The sequence below is a fragment of the Plodia interpunctella genome, chromosome 5 (genome assembly GCF_027563975.2).
Source record: "Plodia interpunctella isolate USDA-ARS_2022_Savannah chromosome 5, ilPloInte3.2, whole genome shotgun sequence".
Taxonomy (NCBI): domain Eukaryota; kingdom Metazoa; phylum Arthropoda; class Insecta; order Lepidoptera; family Pyralidae; genus Plodia; species Plodia interpunctella.
Window position 1 is genome coordinate 2,707,078 of NC_071298.1, and position 9,888 is coordinate 2,716,965.

Genomic DNA, 9,888 nt, shown 5'->3' on the forward strand with positions numbered 1-9,888 from the left:
GCTCTATCGACTAAACTAAATTTCTTGAAATTTTGCATACATATAGTTTGAAGTATGGAAAAGGACATAGAGTATGTTTCATCCCAAAAAAATAACTGTTCCCACGGGAAATTTACGCAGACGAAGCCGCGAGCAAAAGGTACTTTATTTATTATAATATGCTTTTAGGGTGAAATTTTTTTTCACTTTTTAAATCATGACAAACCTCTTTGTTTTTGGTGTCATTCGTGTCAACATGTTCAATCGTTTTCCTAGGCATGTAGGTAACTTTTTTTAAAATAGTTTATACCTCTAAAAAGTAATTTAAAAATACAAATAAAAAAACCGAATCCTTAAATGTCCAAAGAACATTATTCTTTAGTAGGTTGCATATTGAGGGCAGAACATTTGTGTTGTGTAAGAAAAGGGTAGCATTTTTGGCTAATATATTCTGTTTGATGAATTATTTTGCATGGGTTTGTATACATTGCGTGTTGTTTTTGTTCGTGCTAGTCAAATATTAAAGAAACACTCGTAGAATTTATCATTTATTATGAGTTTTTGAAAATCTTTTAGCAGACACACTTTGTCAGTTTTCTTTATAAGTTTTTTTGGGAATTTTTGTTCCAATATAATTTTTTTACTTATTGTAATTTAATATACTTGTAGAAGTATTAATTTAATATTTATTTTTATTGCTGTTTTTTCTCATTTTTCTTTCGCGGGTCTAATGAAATAAATATCTATCGAAATAATACCCTGGTACTTAGTTTCTTATTCGTAAGTTTTAAATGTGGTCGTCCAAATCAAAAGGGACCTTATGGCGCTCTGTACTTACGCCATTATTGCCGTTATTTTGAATTGAAACAATAGCAATCAAGATCTAAGTGCTAGCCGCTATAAGGTCCCTTTTGATTTGGACGGCCGCATATTGTTACGTTGTGTACATAAATAAATAAATAAAGATGAGTTGCACCGTCAAATTTGACGTTGATTTTAATAGGCGCGCCGCTGACGTTTAGACAAAATGGCGTCTTTAGAAGTTAAACTCAAAATTGTCGGGTTTGCACCGACAATCTTGACTTTATGGTTCTATAAGTGATATAAGTTTAATTTAATATATATCGTTTGAAATAACGTCGTAGGTAAACAGTAATTTGAGAAAATCCTGGTTCATTACTATAACCACAGTGTAAGAAAAGCTGAGTAACTTAAAATCAGCATCTGGTTACAGACTTAAGTGAAGTCTGAAAATTTAGTTGCAAGGTGCAAAAAAAACCGACAAAATATGACTCGGCCCGCGGCGACGAAATTGCCTCATGACACGGCGGCGTGCCTCAGGTCGAGGCAACGTCTCCACTTGGGCGGCCTCGAGTCGAGCGGCTGCCTCGCCCCGAGTCTGCGTCAAATGGATACGCAGCTCTACAGTCGTTGTGATCGGCAATATCCTCGCCCATATCCCCCGCCATCCTCTCTCTGTCTATGTCGTACAAATTGAATCTTATAAGACATTTACTTTCTGCTTCCGCTTCCGCTTGGTTTTTTATAGTTTTCAATTGTCAGGGTAATAAGCTTTATACATTTAACATCATATAATATTAGGATCTGGAGAAATGAAGAAGAAGAAGGAGATAAACATTTTTCACTGAAAAAGCATTATCTGTATGCAGGATACAATAGCAAGATTTGGGGTTAAAAGAACGAGTCTGCTGCAAAAAGAACGAGTTCAATATTTTACGTCAGAAAAAGAAAATTGGTAACATCCAAATATTGTAATCAATTTACTAAAGTTATAAATAAAAATTTCAAGGGATGATTGATATTATAAATATTTAACACGTCAGCACAACATCAAAACTGCGCACCTGGCAATCGTTTACAAGCTGAAATCTATTTCAATTTATTTTTATTCTTCACTAGATGTCGCCTGGGGCTTCGCTCCCGTGGGAATTTTGAGATAAAATATAGCCTATAGCAATCTAGGTATGTTATAATGTACCTTTCTAATGGTAAAAGAATTTTTGAAATCGGTTCGGTAGTTTCGGGAGATTACCCACCTCAAACATACAAACTCACAAAGGCTTCCTCTTGATAATAATGTTATACTTATAGATAAGTATAACACTGCCAACTTAAATAGATGTTGCCACAGAATCTCAAGCCGGGAGCACATCCCACATCCGCCGCTAACAACATAATATCCGTATACTGACAAATTCAATATACCTTGTAAGACTCGTGGACGCTAAAATGTTTTGTAATTTGTTGACAATTATGACTTTATGTGATATGTATAAGAAGTGGTGGTGTTGTAATGGTTAAAACCCCCGCTTGTGTATCGAAAGGTCCCAGGTTCGAATCCTACTCGTGCGACATGAGTTTGTATACCAATCCGACTCATGTCTAGTAGTTTTCATCGATCACCACTTGCTTCCGGTGAAGGAAAACATCGTGAGGAAACCTGCACACTGGTTGAATTATTAACTAGTGCGTGAAATGGAGAAGGCAATGGCAAACCACTCCCTCCATTAACAATGCCAAGAAAGTTGTTACGTGTGTTTCATTCCATGTAATGACCACGACCCTCAGTCACGAAGAATACGACTATGAAGTAGAAGATGACTTTATGTGTAAACGTTTACGTTTATTCTTTATCCCGCCTGTATTATAAAGTTTTTGAGGATGTATGTTTGTTTTGTTTGTCTCTTTCATGCAAAATCTACTTGACTGATTGTTATGAAATTAACACGGGTAGAATATAATCCAGGTTATATAACACGTAGGGTACTTTTTGTTTACAAAATTATCATTGAAACGAAACCCCGGGGGGCAGGTAGTATTTTTATAATATAAAGACTATCTGAGCCCGTCCGTGAAAAAGTAACAAACAAACATACATACACACATACATTCTCACAAACTTTCACATTTATAATATCAGTAGGATAGAATAGCTAATAAGGTATCAATGTGTTCAGAAGCAATATACTACAAACTTATAAAATTTTTATAACACATTTTTTTATATTCTTTCGCTTAACGAAATCCCTCAATAATATTTATATGATAGAATTTATTTTATTTTTATACCAATTCTATTTTTTGTAATGAAAGTAGCTTAACAATATTGCGAATATAACGAATGAAATTCTGAATCCAGTTGACAAATAAAATCAGATTTTTGTTTGAGATTTCGTGAAGATATTCAATACATTCATATGTGATATTTATCCTGTAATTCCTACAAAAATAAATACTTGGGACATCTTCTTCATAGTCGTATTCCTCATGGCTGAGGATCGTGGTCATTACGTGGAAATAAACACACGGAACAACTTTCTTGACATTAGTAATGGAGTGATTTGCCATTGCCCTCTCCATTTCACATACAAGTTATTAATCAACCAGTGTGCAGGTTTCCTCACGATGTTTTCCTTCACCGGAAGCAAGTAGTGGTCGATGAAAACTACTATACATGAGTCAGATTGATATACAAACTCATGTGGCACGAGTAGGATTCGAACCTGGGACCTTTTGATCCACAGGCGGGTGTCTTAACTATTACACCACCTCCGCTTCTTGGGACATGCAAAAATATTTTTCAATTTTATATTTTCAAATCACTTACTCGTGTAATCAATTTTAACGAAGTAATAAAGAGAAGCTTGGACTCGTTATAAGAGCATCATCTTTGCGCTTCATTTACGAATTTAGCTTAATCCCGCCTTATATTATTTTTTTGGTATTCAGCCTGTTTCGATGAAAAACTGTAAGAATTCCTTAACGTATTTTAAATTTAATGATCTTGAACACAAAAATTGATTTTATTTATTGAAATTTATTTCAGTTTAGAAATTCAGGTGTGTAAGTATAATTATTTTCTGTATAATACATAGGACGCAAAAATGATTGTAAGCATTACGTTCTTATCGATACAATGATTACAAAAATCCTAACTAATATTATTTATGCGAAAGTAAGTTATCGGATTGATTATTGTTTAGTGTTGTCCATTTAATTAATTTATTTTTATTTACCGCTAATAATATTATAAATAAATGTTGAATTATCTTTTTATTACCGGTCTTAGAAAAGAGGTAACTAGTGAGTTACCTCTTTAATGTAGTGACATTAATCACATATTTGTATGTCCTTGCAAATTATCCTGCTGTTTTGGATGCCTCTCAACAGATACTTCATCTCATTTACCCCCAAGAGCCCTCAAAAACAAAGATCCTTATTAGTCGAGAATAAGAATAAGGTACGTGCCATCTTCTCCGAGTTGATCTTACTTGATGACACTCGATCCACTTGACCTTTGCTGTGGTGACCTCTGTCCAATTTCATTGCAGACACGTTCCAACTGGTGACGTCATTCGTCATTTTCGCGTTCGTAGACATCTATCAATGTGATCTTACTAAATATAATGTCGACGACAACGAAGAATCTTTGTAGATTCTTTATGAAATGCTCCCGTGGGAATTTCGGGATAAAAAGTACCATATGTGTTATTCCAGGTTATATTCTACCTGTGTACCAAATTTCATAACAATCCGTCCAGTAGATATTGCGTGATCTTTCACGTAAGAAATATAAACACACACACAGACATCCTCACAAACTTTCGCATTTATAATATTAGTAAGATCAGATAATGGTAGGTGAAAGAAACGCGGGCGAAGACACAGGCAACTTTTAATTTGTTTATATTAGAGCCAGGCAGCAATTTTATGTTAAAATTGTCATTGTAACAATAAAGGCAATAGTTATTATTTCTGTTCTATTTATCAGGATACATTATTAATTCAATTACGTTTTTTCTGTTATAGGTAAAGCACAAAAGTAACGTTACGCAAACGGCTAAATAATATAGTTTATTTTTCCGTTTTTATGGGAAAAAGATCCATTAGAATTCTATTCTTCTTATATGGTTGGTTGATAGTAGATATCCTAACTAATATTATAAATGCGAAAAGTTTGTTTGACCTCGTCACGCTCTATCTACTCAATCAATATTCTTGAAATTTTGCATACAAGTTCGAAGTACGGAGAAGTATTAGTTCGAAGTACGGAGAAGGTTCTTCACGGACTGCTGCTGCCGCGGGAAAAATAATAGTACCTATATTATATTATTTATACGAACATGCAGCGTACGTCGCTCATTTAGGACGTTTCCGGGCATGTCACCCCTAGCCAACGTTTTCATAGAAATGCAGCCCTGTCATCTGCCGGCATTCACTGTCGACGCCTACGTCTATCTAAATTAGAATGGCTTTTGTCGAGTAAACTTTGGCCGCGACAGTACCGAAGACAGAAATTTATTCGTCTGGACATATTGCATACCTATATGATTTTATCTGCCTACTGTCTGTATCAATATCATTATTGACAATCTACTTTTTTCCCTCTGCTGAGAATAGGCCATGGATTTAGTACGGAGTACCTACTAAATCCATGGAACAGGCCGCTCTTAATGTCTAGTCCATAGATAAAATTTATATTTATTTTATCTATGGTCTAGACCGACATCTAGTGGCATGTAGTCGCATCTACTCAACTTAAACTGTCAAAAAGTGCAGGGGTCTCGCGGTGTTTTCCAAATAAACGATCTTATCAATAAATCTTTGAAGGACCTGAATGACGGCGATGTAAATGTAGTTTTGCTTCTGACTCAATTAAATTTAGACAAGTATTTCCTTTACTAGCTTGTGGATGTTGTGTCCCACTATTTGAGGCTTTATTCTTATACTAATCTTTTTCTATTGCAAATTCTGGCAATTTCGGAATCTGTCAATATTGTCCTGTCATGTGTTCTTCGGCCTACCCTCTTCTTCTGCGGCTGTCCGGTATACAAAAGGTATCTAGTTAATTTCGCCCACCTTTCTGGGCGCATACGACGAACAAATTTAGACAAGTATGATGTTTTTTTTTTCTACTTGACCATTTCCCCTACTTTTGTGTTAACTTATATAGATAAAATGTATAAAATATATAAGTATAGAAAAGATCCATGACCCAGGTCATTGACCGGGGATCGTAAAGTTCTGTCGCTGGTTACAACGACATATCTGTTCTTGATAGTTCCCCATATTGCCACGAGTATTTTCTGATAGAAGCTATAAACGCGATGTTTTCATCAAAATCGCACCACAAAGAAAGCAAAACACCGATGTTATTTGAAAAATGTCGATTATTCAGAACGGCACCTCGCAAAACCTGTTTATTGATGCTTTATCGGTACAGTGACATACGACTAGTTGGGTTTACTCCTAAACCGTCGACTAAAGCTATCGATAACAAAGTTAGGTAAAATATTACTTGCTGTTTGCTGCAACACGTTATGCTGCGTACTTAGTCTATGATCGTTGGGAAATTTTAGACCATAACTCTCTGTGTTTAAGTCTAAAATTGAATGTAGTCTTGTCTGCATGTTAGTGACGTGAAAGGAACGTGTGGTGGGAAAAGTACTTTAAATTTCTAGTGGGAAATCCAAAGTGTTTACACAGAGATTGTAAATATTGATTGTAATAATAAATTTTCTATGTTTTTAATACTTGTTTAAGCTCTGACGAAAGTATAAAAGTGTACGTTTGACGTGTCTTTTTTTTTAATAATTTATCTTTGCCATTATAACTCTTTCATCATAAAGATATATTTATCAAGATTTTTTTAAGGATCTTAAGTATTCTTGGCTAGAATACAATGTCAGTGTGTTTTAAAGTCATTATTATAAAGTCATCAAATGAAATAAATATAACATCAGCTAAAATTTAAAGAATATTGTATATCATTTGGTTGAAGATAAGGATATTGATTAATCGATTAATCGTCATAGACGAATAAAATCTGACACCAGTGTAAACAATAACACACTCAACATACACAACAACATTGATACTTTCCACCATAAACGATTCACGATGTACACGATGCACCATTATAATAAACTGTACCCTATGTGTCATTTGAGGTTACCAAATTTCATAACAATCCGTTCAGTAAATTTTGCGTGAAAGAGTAACAAACATACATACTTCCTCACAAACTTTCGCATTCATAATATTAGTAAGATCAGTGGCCGGTTCCGGCTCCGCTCGGGTGAGACAATAAATTAGACACCTAAATCATCCTCAGGAACCCCCTACCTATTGATGAGTTTCGTGCAAACATTCCTTTGGTAGTTTTTGAGTTTATCACCTTCATATAGACAGGCAGACGCGACAGTAGGACCTCTTTTTATAATATGTAAGGATTATTTCAGTCATAGACAAAGGAAACTATAGACATCGATCTATCTTAGCCAAATGAAAAAGAAGATTTTTATACAACTCACATAATGAATTTTAAACAACTTCCCACTTCCACAATGACGAGTCGAGTCGCGTGTTTCGAAGCAATGGGAGAGAGCTTCATCGTCTTAACAGCAGTTTGTATACAGTTTGCCGAGTTCTATCAGCTGAAGATATCTTGTGATTGCTTTAAATCGACCAAGTTTTGAAAAACAACTTGAAAAGCGTTAATTTAGGTAACGCAAGCGTAATGGAAAGCAGCGGTGTAAGTGATGGAATGGAATGGAATGCAATTAGTACCTACCCTAACCTATAATATTAGTTTGGATTGAACCACCCAATTTATCACATTGCTACGACATTATTAATAGCCATTTTCTTTTTTCCTACCGAATATATTATCACCATGGATTTAGTAAACGGAGTTACTCCGTTATCTAAATGTAATAATATAGGCAAAAAAGGAACAGTGTAATGTGATAAATTGGATGGTTCACATAACGGAGTAACTCCGTTTACTAAATCCATAGTGGATTTAGTAAACGGAGTAACTCTGTTTACTAAATCCATGGTGATAATACATTTGATAGGCAAAAAGAAAATGGCTATTTATAATGGATTTTGTAAACGTAACTAATATTATAGGTAAATGCGAGAAAACATAAACTTGTTTGTTACCTCTTCTCGCTCTATCTATACAATCAATCTTATGTAATTTGAAGTATGTAAAAGGACATAGAGTACCTTCCATTCCAGATAAATAACTGTTCCCGTGGAAAATTTACGCGGGCGAAACCGCGGGAAACAGTTAGTCTGTAGTCATTTATTTCGTCTGAAATGACTTTTTCATATCCAAAGTGCCCGGGCATTATTTAAAATGTTGTTCACCTTGTCCACAACATAATGAAAGATTCCTCGCAATTTCCGGAAGTTTTTTTAATGCATAGAAAGTTAATTGTTCGTATTAAATAATGGTAAAAATTAACTAAAATCCTAACCGGGTAAAATTTTGTACAATTTTAATGCAGCAGTGTTCCAATTGTTTATTAATAGTCTTAATTTTGTTTTTACGAGTTTTGTATGGTTATTTTAACGACCTACATGAGAGATACACTATCTTTTATGGCCACTCAGAACTGAATGAGAAAATGTCGAATTAGTTTCTGAAATTTGACATTTATTAGTATTTAAAAAAATCATTGATATAAGGCCGCCCCGGGCCCTTCTAAATCTATGGTCATCATTGTAAAAATTCTTGTCGATTGAGTAGTTTCCACAAAGGTGTTATACGTAAGCCACAATATTGATCTTATGAATCTAATCTTATGATTTTATTTAGACATTTTATCCTTATTTAAAAAAAAAATGGTTTTGTGATTCATTTTAACACATGCTTTTTAACTTATTTTGAAAATAATAATGGGATGGAAAAATGATTTTTTTCATCTCATTATTGTTTAAAAATGTTTGATTTAAAAATGTTAAATTTCCTAATGTTACAAAGTCAAAATTGTGAACAATAATAAAATAATGAAAGATACCATTTTTTCTTGCATATTAATAACAATCACGAACTAAATGTTTACAATAGCACAACATACCACATTTAAATATTTCACTGTAAGAAACCTTGTATATCTTATTACATTTGCAGCAAAGGCAGTTTTTTTTATTTTCACGCGTTGGTTTCTGAAATACTATAAATTAATTTAATATGTAATATAAAAAATAATTATATACTTTTCACATACCTTAATAATCTGTCCATTTTAAAAATAAACTACACAGGGCAAAACACAAAAAGTCAAACTTTCAAATAAAATCAACAACACTGGCCACTTACAAAAAAAAAAAAATTAAACACTCGCTCAGCGAATCCTTTTTAACTTTCGAATTTCGAATTCGGGTCCGCCCGGGAACTTACGTGCGGCATCCACGGCGTCTGCCGCGATATGGTCTCGGAGGGGATTCGCTCACCTGTTGTGTACACAGCCTTATTCACCCCTACACAAGCAAATTGCAACGTAAGCACGTAGCTGTACACACATGCGTACAAGTAATTGAAGTTGTTGTAAACATCGAAACCTTTTTTATTGCTATTTAGGTATTTCCTTGATTTCGGATTTCGTTGAGTGGTATTTGGCAATGAATATTTTAAAACTCCACAAATTTCGTTATTTAACCGAATTTTTGTTTGCACAATTCCGATTTCCTGTTAAAACTTTAGCATAGGCGTGATCAGCTGTTAAAGCATGTAAATAATCAGAAATTATTTAGGTATTTCCATTACATTAACGTAGCGGATGCTCTACGAAAAGCTCTACGACGTAGCTCGTAGCATGTTTTGTGCTACGACGTAGATAAAGCTCGCTCTTGTTGCCTTGTATCTAATACTTGGATCAAATTTGCTTTCAAGAGCAAAAGTGCTCGTTCGTCGCTGTAAATCTCGCTTTTTAAGTAATTGAAATAAGAGCGAAGAAACATTTTTGATTGTTTTTAATTACAGTTTCGTTTGTAGTTAGCGAAAAAGGGACGGCCTACACCCAGCAATGGGTTAATGTTGGCTGAAAATGAATGATGGTGATCATTTTTTGGTTTGTCATATCGAATGTTTTATTA

The 9,888-nt window shown here is 34.2% G+C and overlaps 1 protein-coding gene across 3 annotated transcripts in view; it reads right to left on the reverse strand.

The window, feature by feature from the left end:
- 5-HT2B (5-hydroxytryptamine (serotonin) receptor 2B) overlaps nt 1-9,336 on the reverse strand; it is a 69,600-nt gene extending 60,264 nt beyond the window's left edge. For 2 of the 3 annotated variants that reach the window (XM_053745666.1, XM_053745665.1), the window contains exon 1: nt 9,021-9,336. The gene's annotated coding sequence lies outside the window, so the exon portion shown is untranslated. The remainder of the gene's footprint in view (nt 1-9,020) is intronic. The other variant, XM_053745667.1, reaches the window with a different exon arrangement.
- Nucleotides 9,337-9,888: the final 552 nt, after the last annotated feature.